Source organism: Carcharodon carcharias, chromosome 2 (assembly GCF_017639515.1).
Source record: "Carcharodon carcharias isolate sCarCar2 chromosome 2, sCarCar2.pri, whole genome shotgun sequence".
NCBI classification, from domain to species: domain Eukaryota; kingdom Metazoa; phylum Chordata; class Chondrichthyes; order Lamniformes; family Lamnidae; genus Carcharodon; species Carcharodon carcharias.
In genome coordinates, this window is record NC_054468.1 from 1,683,327 (window position 1) to 1,700,318 (window position 16,992).

General features: G+C 44.3%; 1 protein-coding gene across 7 annotated transcripts in view; it reads left to right on the forward strand.

The window, feature by feature from the left end:
• The window catches only part of masp1 (MBL associated serine protease 1), a 689,839-nt gene that overhangs the window by 449,771 nt on the left and 223,076 nt on the right, over window positions 1-16,992 (forward strand). The gene's annotated exons all lie outside the window — the stretch shown is intronic.

Genomic DNA, 16,992 nt, shown 5'->3' on the forward strand with positions numbered 1-16,992 from the left:
TGGATTCAAAATTGGCTTAATTGTAGGAGACAGAGGGTGATGACAGAAGGATGCTTTAGTGACTGGAAACCAGGGTCCAGTGGCGTACCACAGGGATCTGTGCTGGATCCCCTATTATTCATCATTTCTATAAATGACATGGATGACTATGTGGGGAGTAGGATTAGTAAGTTTGCGGATGACACAAAGATTGGCCGGGTGGTTAACAGTGAGGTTGAGTGTCTTGGGCTACAGGAAGATATAGATGGGATGGTCAAATTGGCAGATAAGTGGCAGATGGAATTTAACCCTGAAAAGTGTGAGGTGATACACTTTGGAAGGAGTAATTTGACAAGGAAGTATTCAATGAACGGCATGACACTAGAAAGTTCTGAAGAACAAAGGGACCTTGGCGTGTGTGTCCATAGATCTCTGAAGACGGAGGGGCATGTTAGTGGGGTGGTGAAAAAGGCATAAGGGACACTTGCCTTTATCAGTTGAGGCATAGATTACAAAAGTAGGGGGGTCATGTTGGAATTGTATAGAACCTTGGTGAGGCCACAGCTGGAGTACTGTGTGCAGTTCTGGTCGCCATATTATAGGAAGGATGTGATTGCACTGGAGGGGGTGCAGAGGAGATTCACCAGGATGCTGCCTGGGATGAAACATTTAAGTTATGAAGAGAGGTTGGATAGACTTGGGCTGTTTTCACTGGAGCAGAGAAGACTGAGGGGTGACCTGATTGAGGTGTACAAGATATGAGGGGCATGGACAGGGTGGATAGGGAGCAGCTGTTCCCCTTAGTTGAAGGGTCACTCACAGGGGGAAATAAGTTCAAGGTGAGGGGCAGGAGGTTTAGGGGGGATGTGAGGGGAAACTTTTTTACCCAGAGGGTGGTGACGGTCTGGAATGCACTGCCTGGGAGGGTGGTGGATGCAGGTTACCTCACATCCTTTAGAAAAGTACCTGGATGAGCAGTTGGCACATCAGAACATTCAAGGCTATGGGCTAAGTGCTGGTAAATGGGATTAGGTAGGTAGGTCAGGAGTTTCTCACATGTCGGTGCAGACTCGAAGGGCTGAAGGGCCTCTTCTGCACTGTGTGATTCTGTGATTCTGTGACATGGGCTGCAATGTTTCAAGAAGGCAGCTCAGCAACACCTTCTCAAGGGGAACTAGGGATGGCCTAGCCAGTGACGCCCACATCCTGTGAAAGAATTTTTTTTAAATGGTACTGGGGAGATATAAGTATTAGATTAAATATGTAGTGTAACTAGTTAAACTCTATAATATAATTACAGATTATCATTGAGTGATATTCTAAACTTGAAACCTAATTAGCTGAATACAAACAAGGCAGGTGTTGTGTTGCAACTGTAGCATGTGGAAATTCATGAGGGTTTTGGACAGCATATGGAAGGGAAAGGATAGTGAGGGAGTCGACACTGTTCTCTGCAGCTAAGAGCGTGAGTCCAGAATGTTCTATTGCCTGCCCAGTGCCAGGGTTAAGTAATATCATCGGGACTGGGGAGGAACTTGGAGTAGGCGGGGGAGGATCCAGTTACCATGGCCCACAAGGGCACCAATGGCATAGGTAGAACTAAGGAAGAGGTTCTGCTGAGGGAGTATGAGCAGCTGGGCACAAAATTAAAAAAGCAAAATCACAAAGATTGTAATTTCTGGATTACTACCTGAGCCATGAGCAAATTGACATAGGGTAAATAAGATTAGCAAGATGTAAGCGTGGCTCAAAGATTGGTGTGGGAGAGATGGGTTTAGCTTATGCGGCTCTGGCATGAGTACTAAGAAAAGAGGGAGCTGCACCGCTGGGATAGCATTTACCTGAACCGTGTTGGGGCCAGGGTCCTGCTGAATTATATAGCCAGGGTTGTAAAGGGGGCTTTAACCTAAACATTTGCAGGGGAGGGTTCACATGAGGGGAGATTTGGATAATCAAAGAGAAAGGACAAGGCGATAGTGCAGGGTAGCGATGTGGGTAACGATAGCCAGAGTGTGACAGGAAGGGACAGAACGTGCAAACATAAGAGTGCACCAGCAAATAAGGAAAGTCATGAAAAATGGTAAAAAGACAGAATTAAAGGCACTTTATCTGAATGATCACAGCATTCATAACTAGGTGGGTGAATTGATCACTCAAATAGAAATAAGTAAGTATGATATAATAACCATTACAATGAGCATGTCTGGGACCTCCTGAACATACAAGGCTTTTGACATTTTGAAAGTATGGGAAGGGAAAAGGAGGTGGGGTAGCTCTGTTAATAAAGGATGAGGTCAGTACACTAGTGAGAAATGATTGTGGTTTGGAGGATCAAGATGTAGAATCAGTTTGTGTGGAGATAAGAAATAGCAAAGAAGTTACTTGTGGAAGTGGTTGATAGGCCCCCTGGCAGTAGGACAAATCATAAATCAAAAAAATCCTAGAGTTTGTTCAGGAGATTTTCTTCAGCAGTATGTTTTCAGTCCAACAGAAAGGAAGCATTGCTGTACCTGGTTCATGGTTCATGGAGGTAGGGGGCTTGGCTGAGGTATTAAATGAATACTTTGCATCTGTCTTTACCAAGGAAGAAGATGCTAAACAGGCCATGGTGAACGAGGAGGTAATTCAGACACTAGAAGGGTTTAAAATTGATAAGGGGATATTGGATAGTTTATCTATCCATGAATTTGATGAGGCACGAGGAACCAAGGATACTGAGGGAAGTGAGAATGGAAATTGTGGAGGCACTGGCCATAATTTTCCAATCTTGCTTAGGCTCGGGGCGGTGCCAGAGGAGTGGAGAATTGCAAATGTTAAGGCCTTTTTCAAAAATGGTGTAAAGATAAGCCCAGCAACTACAGGCCAGTCAGTTTGACTTAAGTGGTGGGGAAACTTCTAGAAACAATAATTTGAACAAAGTTAATAATCACGTGGTCAAATGTGGTTTCTTAAGAGAAATTTGTGTTTAACTAACTTACCGGAGTTTTTTGAAGAAGTAACAGAGAGGGTTGATGAGGGGAATGCTATTGATGTCATGTACATGGACTTCCAAAATGCATTCATTACAGTGCCACACACCAGACTTGTGAGAAAAGTTAGAGCTCATGGAATAAAAGGGACAGTAGCAACATGGATACAAAATTGGCTAAGTGACAGGAAACAGAGAGTAATGGTTAATGAAAGTTTCTTGGCAGGAGAAAGGTTTGTGGTAGAGTACCTACACCACATGGACTGCAGCGGTTCAGGAAGGCAGCTCACCACCACCTTTTCAAGGGCAACTAGGGATGGGCAATAAATGCTGGCCCAGCCAGCGAAGCCCACATCCTGTGAATGAATTTTTAAAAATGATGAATTTCACTGCAGGGAAATATGAGTGATTCATTTTGGTAGGAAGAATATGGAGAGACAATGTAAAATAAATGATACAACTCTGAAGGGGGTGCAGGAGCAGATGGACCTGGGTGTATATGTGCATCAGTCATTGAAGGTGACAGGATAGAGTTGAGAGAGCGGTTAATAAAGCATATAGTATCCTGGGCTTTATTAATAGGGGCATAGAGTACAAGAGCAAGGAGGTTATGTTGAATGTGTGTAAGACAACAGTTCAGCCTCAGCTGGAGTATTGCGTCCAGTTCTGAACATCATACTTTAGGAAGGATGTGAGGATGTTAGAGAAGGTGCAGAAAGGATTCACAAGAATGGTTCCGGAGGTGAGAAACTTCAGTTACAAAGATAGATTGTAGAAGTTAGGACTGGTTTGGCTGAAAGCAGTGTGAGACAGAGTGAGGGTTCCACTGAGGCTCAGCGCTGGGTGCCAGTGCCAGTGCTGGTGTCACACCGCTGCTAGAGTTCAGAAACATAAATTGAGTTGTGACATCACTGCAAGGGTGTAAGTTGATTGGCTGGTGAGTATTGATGCTTAGGCACAGAGTCTTAACACCTGGAAGATGAAATATTATTAAAAAGGAACAAGTGAGTAGCTGGTAAGTATTTTCTTTTATTTTTAAGTAAGATTTATTGCAATTCTTAAATTCTGTTAATTCTTGGTATGATTTATCAATATTAGTAAGGCTTATTAATAGTAGTAAAATGTATTAATATTTAAACAGTAGCAAGCATAACTAATAAATAGAGAAATGGCAGAGTAGCTCTAACCTCGAGAGTGCCAATCCTGTGCCATGTGGGAACTCCAGGATGCTTCCTGTGTCCTGGATACCATTTGTGCAGAAAGTGACATCTGTTGCAGCAGCTTGAGCTCTGGGTTGTAGAAATATGATGTTGTGGTGAACGCAGATTCCTGGCTCAAAGAAGGGCAGGACTGATTAATATTCCTGGTTACAAGGTGTTTAGGAAAGATAGGAAAAGGAGGAAAGGGGGAGGGGTGGTGATATTGGTTAAGGAGAGCATTGCAGTGCTGGAGAAAGAGGAAGCCCCAGAGGTGTCAAGAACAGAATCAATTTGGCTAGAGCCAAGGAACAAAACACGTGCAATAACATTGCTCAGAGTAGTCTATAGGCCACCAACTAATGGGAAGGATGTAGAGGAACAAATCTGCAAGGAAATTACAGAGAGAGAGAGGTGTAAAAATTATAGTTATAATGGGGGACTTTAATTACCCGAATATAGGTTGAGATAGTAGCAGTTTAAAGGGCAGAGGGGGACAAGAGTTCCTAGCGTGAGTTCAGGAAAATTTTCTTCATCAGTGTGTGTCCAGTCCAATAAGGAAGGAGGTGCTGCTGGACCTGCTTCATGGAAATGAGGTGGGCCAAGTGGATCAACTGCCAGTGGGGGAACGTTTAGGGGTCAGTGATCATTGTATTGTAAGGTTTAGTCTGACTATGGAAAAGAGCAAAGAACAGTCCAGAGTAAGAATAACTAACTGGGGGAAAGCCAACTTCTTTGGGGTAAGAATGGATCTGGGATGAATAAATTGGAATCAAAGGTTGGCAGGAAAATTGGAAGCTGATCAATGGGCTACCTTCAAAGGAGAGATGATTCGAGCACAGTCAAGGTATATTCCCTCGAAAGGGAAAGGTAGATTAAACAAATCCAGAACTCCCTGTATGAAATAGGAGATAGAAATTAAGATAAAGGTGAAAAAGTATGTTTATGACAAGTGTCAGGTAGAAAGTCTCCTATAGGAATATAAATAGGTAAAAAGGTCCTAAAAGGTGAAGTAGGGCCGATTAGGGACAAAAAGGGGGATTTACAAATGGAGGTATTAAATGAATACTTTGCGTCTGTCTTTACCAAGGAAGCAGATGCTACCCAGGCCACAGTGACAGGGAAAGTAATTCAGACACTAGAAGGGTTTAAAATGGAAAAATAGGGGGTATGGGTAGGTTATCTGTACTTTACATTGACAAGGCACTGGGGCTGGATGAGATGCACCCAAGGGTACTGCGAGAATTGAGTGGAAATTGCAGGAGCTCTGGCCATAATTTTCCAGCCTTCCTTAGACTCAGACATGGTGCCATAGGATTGGAGAATTGCAAACATTATACCCTTGCTCAAAAAAAGGGGTAAGGATAAGCCCAGCAACTGTAGACCAGTCAGTTTAATGGTGGGGAAACTTGTAGAAACAATAATTCGAGACAGAATTTATAGTCACATTGACAAATGCAAGTTAATTAAGGAAAGCCAGCATGGATTTCTTAAGGGAAAATCATATTTAACTAACCTGCTGGAGTTTTTGGAAGAGACAACAGAGATGGTTGATGAGGGCATTGCAGTTGATGTGGTGTAAATGGATTTCCAAAAGGTATTTGATACAGTGCCACACAACAGACTTCTGAGCAAAATTATAGCTCATGGAATAAAAAGGGAGAGTAGCAACATGGATATGGAATTGGCTGAGTGACAGGAAACAGAGTAATGGTTAATGTAAAGATAAAAGCAAAATAATGCGGATGCTGGAAATCTGAATTAAAAGCAGAAAATGCTGGAAAAACTCAGCAGTTGTGGTAGCATCTGTGTAGAGAGAAACAGTTAACGTTTCAAGTCTGTATGACTCTTCTTCAGAACTCTGAAGAAGAGTCATATGGATGCAAAATGATAAGTCTGTGGGCATTGCTGGCGGGGCCAGCATTTATTACCCATCCTTAATTGCCCTTGAGAAGGTGGTGGTGGTGAGCTGCCTTCTTGAACCGCTGCAGTCCATGTGGTGTAGGTACATCCACAGCGCTGTTCGGAAGGGGGTTCCAGGATTTTGACCCAGCAACAGTGAAGGAACGGTGATATATTTCCAAGTCAGGATGGTGAGTGGCTTGAAGGGGAACTTCCAGGTGGTGGTGTTCCCATCTATCTGCTGTCCTTCTAGCAGTCATGGGTTTGGAAAGTGCTGTCTAAGGAGCCTTGGTGAATTCCTGCAGTGCATCTTGTAGATGGTACACACTGCTGCCATTGGAAGAGTTCATAGACTATATTCAGGGTGGGGAGCAGGCTATTTTGGACCTGGGAATGTGTAATTAAACAGGATTAATTAAAAACCTCATAGTAAAACATCCCCTAGGCAACAGTGATTATACCATGGCAGGATTTAGCATTCAGTTTGATAGTTAAAAATGTGGGTCCATAACTAATGTCTAAAATTTAATAAATGACAGGGGTATGAAGACAGAAATGACTAAAGTAGAATGGAAATATAGGTTAAAAGTTAAGACAGTGGAGATGTAGTGTCAGATATTTAAGACTATAAGACCATAAGACATAGGAGCAGAAATTAGGCCATTCGGCCCATCGGGTCTGAGCCGACATTCAGTCATGGCTGAAACGTTTCTCAACCCCATTCTCCCGCTTTCTTCCCATAACCTTTGATCCCCTTACCAATCATGAACCTATCTATCTCGGTCTTAAATACACTCAATGACCTGGCCTCCACAGCCTTCTGTGGCAATGAATTCCATAGATTCACCACTCTCTGGCTAAAGAAGTTTCTCCTCATCTCTGTTCTAAAAGGTCTTCCCTTTACTCTGAGGCTGTGCTCTCAGATCCTATTCTCTCCTACTAATGGAGACATCTTCCCCACATCCACTCTATCCAGGCCTTTCAGTATTCTGTAAGTTTCAATCAGATCCCCCCTCATCCTTCTAAACTCCATCGAGTATATACCCAAAGTCCTCAAACGTTCCTCATATGTTAAGCCTTTCATTCCTGGGATCGTTCTCGTGAAACTCCTCTGGACCCTCTCCAGGGCCAGCACATCCTTCCTCAGATGTGGGGCCCAAAATTGCTCACAATATTCTAAATGTGGTCTGACCAGAGTCTTATAAAGCCTCAGCAGCACATCCCTGCTTTTATATTCTAGTCCTCTCGAAATAAATGCCAACATTGCATTTGCCTTCCTAACTACCGACTCAACCTGCAAGTTAACCTTAAGAGAATCCTGGACTAGGATTCCCAAGTCCTTTTGCACTCCAGATTTCTGAATTCTCTACCCTTTTAGAAAATAGTCTATGCCTCTATTCTTCCTACCAAAGTGCATGACCTCAGACTTCCCCACGTTGTATTCCATCTGCCACTTCTTTGCCCATTCTCCTAACCTGTCCAAATCCTTCTGCAGCTTCCCCGCCTCCTCAATACTACCTGTCCCTTCACCTATCTTTGTATCATTTGCAAACTTAGCCAGGATGCCCTCAGTTCCTTCATCTGGATCAATAATGTATAAAGTGAAAAGTTGTGGTCCCAACACAGACCCCTGTGGAACTCCACTAGTCACCGGCCGCCATCCTGAGAAGGACCCCCTTATCCCCACTCTCTGCCTCCTGCCAGACAGCCAATCTTCTATCCATGCTAGTACCTGCCTCTAACACCATGGGCTCTTATCTTACAGAGCAGCCTCCTGTGCGGCACCTTGTCAAAGGCCTTCTGGAAGTCCAAGTAGATAACATCCATTCGCTCTCCTTTGTCTAACCTACTCATTACCTCCTCAAAGAATTCTAACAGATTTGTCAGGCATGACCTCCCCTTGATGAAACCATGCTGACTTTGCCCTATTTTACCATGCGCTTCCAAGTATTCTGAAATCTCATCCTTAATAATGGACTCTAAAATCTTAGCAACGACCGAGGTCAGGCTAACTGGCCTGTAATTTCCCGTCTTTTGCCTCACTCCCTTCTTAAACAGGGGGGTTACATTAGCAATTATCCAGTGTTCTGGGACCCTCCCTGACTCCAGTGATTCCTGAAAGATCACCACTAACACCTCCACTATCTCCAGCTATCTCCTTCAGAACTCTGGGGTGTAATCCATCTGGTCCAGGTGATTTATCCACTTTCAGTTTTCCTAGCACTTTCTCCTTGGCAATGGCCACCATATTCACCTCTGCCCCCTGACTCTCTTGAACTTTGGGGATGTTACTTGTATCTTCCACCGTGAAGACTGATGCAAAGTACCTATTCAGTTCCTCCGCCATTTCTTTGTACCCCACTACTACTTCTCCAGTGTCATTTTCCAGCGGCCCAATGTCCACTTTTGCCTCTCTCTTACCCTTTATATATCTAAAAATACTTTTGCAATCTTCTTTTATATTACTGGCTGGTTTACCCTCATATTTAATCTTCTCCCTCCTTATTTCTTTTTTAGTTGTCCTCTGTTGGTCTTTTTAGGCTTCCCAGTCCCCTGGTTTCCCACTGCTCTTCACCGCATTATATGCTTTCTCTTTAGCTTTTATGCTGTCCCTCACTTCCCTTGTCAGCCATGGTTGCCTCGTCCTCCCTTTAGTATGCTTCTTCTTCCTAGGGATGCATTTTTGCTCTGTCTCCCAAATTACTCCCAGAAACTCCTGCCATTGCTGTTCCACTGTCTTTCCTGCTAGGCTCATCTCCCAGTCAATTCTGGCCAGCTCCTCCCTTATGCCTCTGTAGTTGCCTTTATTCAACTGTAATACCGTTACATCTGATTCCAGCTTTTTCCTCTCAAATTGCAGGGTAAATTCTATCATATTATATTCTATCATTTAAGGAGATGTATCATATCTCTCAACAAAGATATTGAGAAAGAATGACATGATGAGAAGGATGTGCCATCCTTGGCTAAGGCAGGAGCTGAAGGATGGTATCAAATTGAAAGAAAAGGTGAACAATGCTGCAAAGATTAGTGATAGGTCAGACGATTGGAGAAGTTTTAGAAAGCAATAAAGAACGAGTAAAAATAATAGAGGAAGAAATTAGAATATGAGAGAAAACTAGCGAGAAATATAAAACCAAACAGTAAAAACTTCTACAAATATATGAAACAGAAGAAAGTCGCTAAAGTAAGCATTGGTCCCTTAGAGGGTGAGTCTGGAAAATAATAGAGACTTTGAATGAGTATTTTGTATCTGTCTTCACAGTCAAAGACTCAGACAGCATCCTGAGAATAGGAGGAAATCAAGAGGCAAAAGGGAAGGAGGGAGGAACTTAAAACAATCATTATCACACAGAAAATGTAATACTAAGTCTCCTGAAGCTGATGCCTGCTTCTTAGAGTTTTGAAAAGAGTGACTGCAGAGATAGTAAACAGTTTGGTTGTAATCTTCCAAAATTACCTAGATTCTGAAAATATCGCAACAGATTGGAAAACTGCAAATATAACACTGCTGTTCAAAAAGAGATGGAGACAGAAAGCAGGAAAATATAGGCCAATTAGTCTAGTGTCTGTCATTGGGAAAAAGGTGGAATCGTTTGTTAAAGAGGTAGTAGCAGGACCTTTCAAAAATTATTACACAATCAGGCAGCGTCAACATGGTTTTGTGAAAGGGAAATCTTGTTTGAAAAATTTATTAGAGTTCTTTGAGGATATAACAGGGCTGATAAAGGAGAGCCTGTAGATGTAGTGTGTTTTGATTTCCAAAAGACGTTCGATAAGGTGCCACATGAAAGGTTAGCACTCAAGATAAGAGCTCTTGGCGTTAGGGTGATATATTTACATAGATAGAGGACTGGCTAACTAACAGGAAACAGAGGGCGGAATCATCCCAGATTTGTAGTTTTACCTGCCCGCTGCAATGGTGGGTTTTCACACCATATGTATTCCCGGGAAATACACCATTTCCATGGAGGGCAGGCTCCAATTCGCCTGCCACGCCATCAGCTTAGGACCCAGAGACTTGTCAGCCCGCAGTTCCATCAGTTTGCTCAGTACCACTTCCCTAGCGATTGTAATTTCACCCAAGTTTACTAGATTAATACCTGGAATGAGTAGGTTGTCTTATTAAGAAAGGTCGGACAGACTGGGCTGGAGTTTAGAAGACTGAGGGGTGATTTGATTGAAGTATACAAGATCCTGAACGGCCTTGACAAGGTGAACGTGGAAAGGATGTTTCCTCTTGTGGGTGAGTCCAGAACTAGGGGGCACTGTTTTAAAATTAGGGGTCGCACTTTTAGGACAGAGATGAGGAGAATTTATTTCTCTCAGAGGGTTCATAGAAACATAAAAAACAGGAGGAGTAGGTCATTCGGCCCTTCGAGCCTGCTCCACCATTCAATATGATCATGGCTTTCCTCTATCTCAATGCCATATGCCAGCTCTCTCCCCATGCCCCTTGATGCCTTTAGGGTCCAGAAATATTTCTATTTTTTTCTTAAATATATTCAGTGTCTTGGTCTCCACAGCCTCTGTGGTAGAGAATTCCATAGGTTCACCAACCTCATAGTGAAGAAGTTTCTCCTCAAATCAGTCCTAAATGGCCTACCCCGTATCCTGAGACTGTGACCCCTTGTTCTAGACCCTCCCAGCCAGAGGAAATATCATCCCTGCATCCAGTCTGTCCAGCCCTATCAGAATTTTATACCTTACAATGAGAACCCCTTTCATTCTTTTAAATTCCAGTGAATACAGGTGTGGTAAAATAAGGTACCCTGTCCATTTAAGAGAATGCAAATGTACCGATCAGTGCTGTCATGTGACAGCACTGACGAATCACTGTATAGCGTGAGCAACTGGGAACTGTAAGTCTATTTCTGGAGGTTTCTGAGTGAGCATGTATGATCTCGTGCTCTGCCCTAAGTCTCAATAAACCATCACTGTTTATTCTTACATCAATCTCTCCCCATTATTGATTGTAAGCAGTAATTGATGAGAACATAGGAAGGCGTGCAGTTAGAGTTCGGGTGGCCAACAAACTCATTTACCAAAGGCATAAAAGTGGCAACGAGGATAAAGAACAAAAGAAAATAAATTTCAAGATGGGTGAGCAAAGCATTGGAAAGAGCATCTGTACTTACCATATAAAATAGTTGACAGCCGACAACCGGAGCAGGAAGCGGTGCTGCAGTTTAACTTGTTTTAAAACCCGTGCAGAATCATGATCCTGCCAAAATCTGGATGACAGCACAAAATCCAGCATAGAAAAGCCGACAGCTGCAGAGACAGTGTTAAAAAAAAATGACTGCTCTTAAAGCAGCAATGCATTTAAACTGGTAAATACATGAAAAATGTTTATGGACTGAAAATTATAAGAGACCCCAGGGAGAGGGTGACTCTGCAGTAAGCCAAACACCTAAATTTGTCATTACCTGGAAAGCCTATTGGAAGTGCGGCCCCCTTGCAATCATTCACAATGCTGCAGTTTGGGCATGTTGATGCATTTGACCCCGTTTCACATGACTGGTCTCAGTATGTCAAACGTTCTTTTTTACTGCGAATGACCCTTTGTAGGGTAATCTAGAACTAGGGGGCACTGTATCAAAATAGGGGGCCTCCCATTTAAGATGGAGATGAGGAGGAATTTCTTCTCTCAGAGGGTCATTAATTTGTGGAATTCTCTTCCCCAGAGAGCATTGGAGGCTGGGTCATTGAATGTATTCAAGGCTGAGTTAGACATATTTTTAATCGACATGGATCCAATAGTAAGGGACATAGGCAGGCAAGTAGATGTAAGACACAATCAGACCAGCCATGATGCTACCTAATGGCGGGGGAGGCCCAACAGGCTGAATGGCCAACAACTACTCAAGTTTCTTGTGTTCTTACATTAATGCTGCAAGCTCAGCTATTTGCAATATATATGCTAATAAATTGGAAGAGACAGAGAGTAATGTATCTGACGTTACAAAACTGGGTGGAAAGGTAAACTGTGAGGTGAACACTAAGAGGAGGCAAAGAGATGTAGCTGGGTTAAGTGAGTGGGCAACAAGGTGCCAGATGGAATATAATGTGGGGAAGTGTGAGGTTATTCACTTTGGTCATAAGAATGGAAAAGCAGAATATTTTTCAAAAGACATGAAAGTCATCAAAGTAGATGTTCAGAGAGACTTGGATAGGCTTGTACAGGCTCATAGATTCATAAATGTTTACAGCACAGAAGGAGGCCATTTGGCCCATTGTGTCCACGCTGGTCATCAAAGACCTGACTACACTAATCCCATTTTCCAGCGCTTGGCCCATAGCCCTGGAGGCTATGGCAACACCAGTGAATATCTAAATACTTCTTAACTGTTACGAGAGTTTCTGACTCAACCACCCTTTCAGGCAGCGAGTTCCAGATTCCCACCACCCTCTGGGTGAAAAGATTTCTCCTCAACTCCCTTCTTAGCCTTCTACCTCTTAAGTCTATGTCCCCTGGTTATGGACCCCTCTACTAATGGAAAAAGCACCTTCCTATCCACCCTATCTATGCTCCTCATAGCCAAAAAAATCAGGTCCCCTCTCAACCTTCGCTGCTCCAAGGTAAACAACACCAGCCTATCCAATCTTTCCTCATATCTCAGACCCTCCAGCCCAGGCAGTATCCTGGTATATCTCCTCTGCACCCTCTCCAGTGCAATCACATCCTTCCTATAATGTGGTGACCAGAACAGCACGCAGTACTCCAGTTGTGGCCTAACCAGTGTTTTATACGGTTCCAGCATAACCTCCCTGCTCTTGTATTCTATGCTTCGGCTAATAAAGGCGAGTATCCCATATGCCTTCTTAACCACCTTATCTACCTGCCCTGCTACCTTCGGGGATCTGTGGATATGTACACCAAGGTCCGTCTGAGCTTCAGTACTTTTCAGGGTCCTACCATTCATAGTATAATCCCTTGCCTTGTTAGCCCTCCCCAAGTGCATTACCTCACACTTTTCCAGGTTGAATTCCATTTACCACTGCTCTGCCCACCTGACCAGTCCATTGATATCCTCTTGCAGTTTACGGCTATCCACCCAACCAATTTTCGTGTCATCTGGGAACTACTTGATCATACCCCCTATACTTAAAGCCCAAATCATTTATGTGCACCACAAACAGCAAGGGTCCCAGCACCAAACCCTGCAGAACCCCTCTGGAAACAGATTTCTAGTTACAGAAACATCCCTCTACCATCACCCTCTGCTTCCTGCCTCTCAGTCAATTTTGGAGCCAAATGCCACCGTGTCTTGGATCCCATGGGCTCTTACTTTCTTGACCAGTCTGCCATGAGGGACCTTATCAAAAACCTTGCTAAAGTCCATGTAGACTACATCAAATGCATTACCCTCATCAGGACTTCTGGTTACCTCCTCAAAAAATTCAATCAAATTTATCAAACATGGCCATCCCTTAACAAATCCATGCTGATTATCCCTGATTAATCTCTGTCTCTCCAAGTGCAGATATATTCTGTCCCTCAGAATTTTTTCTAGTAACTTTCCCACCACCGAGGTTAGACTGACTGGCCTGTAATTTCCTGGTGTATCCCTTCCTCCCTTTTTTAATAATGGGAGAACGTTAGCAGTCCTCCAGTCCTCTGGTACCTCACTTGTGGCCAGAGAGGATCTGAAAATTACTGCTCGGGCCCCCGATATCTGCTCCCTTGCCTCCCTCAACAGCCTGGGATACATCTCATCCAGGCCTGCGGATTTATCCATTTTTAAGGCCGCTAAACCCACTAGTACCTCCTCTCTCTATGTTAATTTCCTCTAATATTTCACAGTTCTCCACCCTGATGTCTATACCTGCATCGTCCTTTTCCATTGTGAAGACTGACGCAAAGTATTCATTGAGGATTGTACCCATGTCTTCCAGGTCCACACACAGATTACCTCTATGGTCCTTAATTGGCCCGACTCTTTCCTTAGTTATTCCCTTGCTCTTTATACATTTAAAACCCCTTTGGGTTTTCCTTTATTTTACCCACCAATTCTTTCTCATGCACTCTCTTAACTTTCTTAATTTCCTTTTTAAGTTCCCCTCTGCACTTTTTATACTCATCTAGGGACTCTGCTGTGTTGAGCTCTCGGTATCTGTCATAAGCTTCTCTTTCTTTCTTAATCCTAAGCTTTATGTCCCTTGACACTATATCCAAAATGCTCCCCTACTGATACACCTCCTACCTGCCTGGGCTCATTTCCGAATATTGGGTCCAGAACTACACCCTCCCTTGTTGGGCTTTCTACGTACTGACTAAAAAAGTTCTCCTGAATGCAACTTAAGAATTTTGCTCCCTCTCTACCTTGCACACTAAAACTATCCCAGTTAATATTTGCGTAGTTAAAATCCCCTAATATTACTGCCCTATTATTCTTACACTTCTCTGAAATCTGATTGCATATTTGATCCTCTATCTCTCCCTGACTGTTTGGGGGCCTATAGCACACACCCAACAGTGTGTTTACCCCTTTTGTGGTTTTTACTTCTACCCACATGGCCTCATTTAATGATCCTTCCAAGATATCATCCCTCCTCACTGCTATAATTGATTCCTTGATCAATATTGTGACCACCCACCACCCCCCCACCGCCCCTCCTCTTCTATCCCCCTCTCTATCCTGTCTGAATACCCAATAACCAGGAATGCTGGGCTGCCAATTTTCCCCTTCTTTTAGCCAGGTCTCGGTTATAGCTATGAGATCATACTCCCATGTGCCTATCTGTACCCTCAGCTCCTCTGTCTTATTCCTCAGGCTCCTTGCATTAAAATATATTCCATTTAGCCTTGCTAAACTCATTTCTTCCTTATCTGGCCTATGTTTCCTCTGCCTTCCAGACTCATTTCCTAGTGTTTTAAGTTCTAATTCCACCTCAGCTTCTCTCCCCTCTGAACTACTTTTCAGGATCCCATCCCCCTGCCAATTTAGTTTAAATCCACCCCAACAGCATTAGCAAACTTCCCCATGAGGATGTTGGTCCCGTTCCTGTTCAGATTTAACCCGTCCAACTTGTACAGGTCCCACCTCCCCCAGAAATGGTCCCAATGCCCCAGGAATCTAAAGCCCTCCCTCCTGCACCATCTCTCCAGCCACACATTCATCTACTCTATCCTTCTGTTCCTATACTCACTACTGTGTGGCACCAGGAGTAATCCGGAGATTATTACTTTTGAAGTCCTGGTTTTCAAATTTCCTACCTAACTCCCTAAAGTCTGCTTGCAGGACCTCATTTCTTTTTCCTCCTATGTGATTGGCTCCAACACAGACCACGACCTCTGGCTGTCCACCCTCCCCCTTCAGAATGTCCTGCAGCCGTTCCGTGACATCCTTGACCCTGGCACATCTACAGCCGCAGAAGTGCCTATCTACTCCCCTCACTAACCAATCCCCTACCACTATTGCCCTTCCACGCTTCTTCCTCCCCCACCCCCCCCTGAGCAGCTGGATCACCCACAGTGCCATGGGCTTACTCTGATTGGCCTCCACAGAGGAACCGTCACTCTCACCATTTTACCGTTTTCCAAGGCCCCTTGGTTTGTCAGCGCTCGGGGGATTTGCTCACTACCTGCCTGGTTCCCTCCTTCTTCCACCCCGCCCCCCCCCCCCGCCTCTCGAGCAGTTGGACCACCCACAGTGCCATTGCCTTGGCTCTGATTGGCCTCCACAGGGGAGCCGCCACTCTCACCGTTTTCCAAGGCTGAAAAACGGTCTGCGAGCGAGATGCACTCGGGGGATTCCCTCACTACCTGCCTGGTCCCCTTCTTCTGTCAGGCAGTCACCCATTCGCTCTCTGCCTGCACTTCCTTAAGCTGCGGGGTAACCACGTCCTGAAACGTGCTGTCCACGAACCTCTCAGCCTCGCGAATCCACCGTGGTGCCCCCAGCTGCTGCTCAGGCTCCAAAACCCGGAGCGCGAGTTACTCCAGTCAGAGGCACCTCCTGCACACATGGTCATCCAGAACACCAGGAACGTCTGGGATTTCCCACATAACGCAGGATGTGCAAATCACAGGACTGAGCTCCCCAGACATATCTAAACGAAATAGAATAGGACCCTCGCTTTTATTTTACCCTTACTCCTACTTGAATAGACTAGATGCTCAATCCTCTAGGTGCTGCTGACTGCCTGTCCCAGGGTGCTCCTCTTGCTGTCTCCCCTAGTTTCTGCTGTGCCACAGGGAACACAATGTTAACTTGAAGGTACAGCAACAATCAGGAAGGCAAATGGCATGTTAACCTTAATTGTAAGGTGAATAGAGCACTGCAATAAAGAAGTTTTGCTACAATTTACAGGGCTTAGGTGAGACCACACCTGGAATACGGTGTGCAGTTTTGTCCTCTATATTTAAAGAAGGAGGAGGGACAGCGAAGGGTCACTAGATTGGTCCCTGGGTTAAAACAGTTGTCTTATGATGAGGAGCTGAGTAAATTGGGTTTATATTCTCTGGAGTTTAGAAGTATGAGAGCAGCACTCCATGAGTACTGACCCTCCCAACAGTGCAGCACTCCCTGAGCACTGACCCTCTGACAGTACAGCACTCCCTCAGTACTGACCCTCCAACAGTGCAGCACTCCCTGAGTACTGACCCTTTGACAGTGCAGCATTCCCTCAGTACTGACCCTCTGACAGTGCAGCACTCCCTCAGTACTGACCCTCCAACAGTGCAGCACTCCCTGAGTACTGACCCTTTGACAGTGCAGCATTCCCTCAGTACTGACCCTCTGACAGTGCAGCACTCCCTCAACACTGACCCTCTGACAGTGCAGCATTTAATCATGATGACTGATGTGCTGGATTTGGAATATCCTTGGGACAAAAACATGAATTTCATTAAATTGAGAGCAAATGGTGAGCCAAGATCAGTTGCTGTTGAATTGCATTCTGAGGTTCATGTGGCCCGTGTAATGAATAATATTTCAGTTG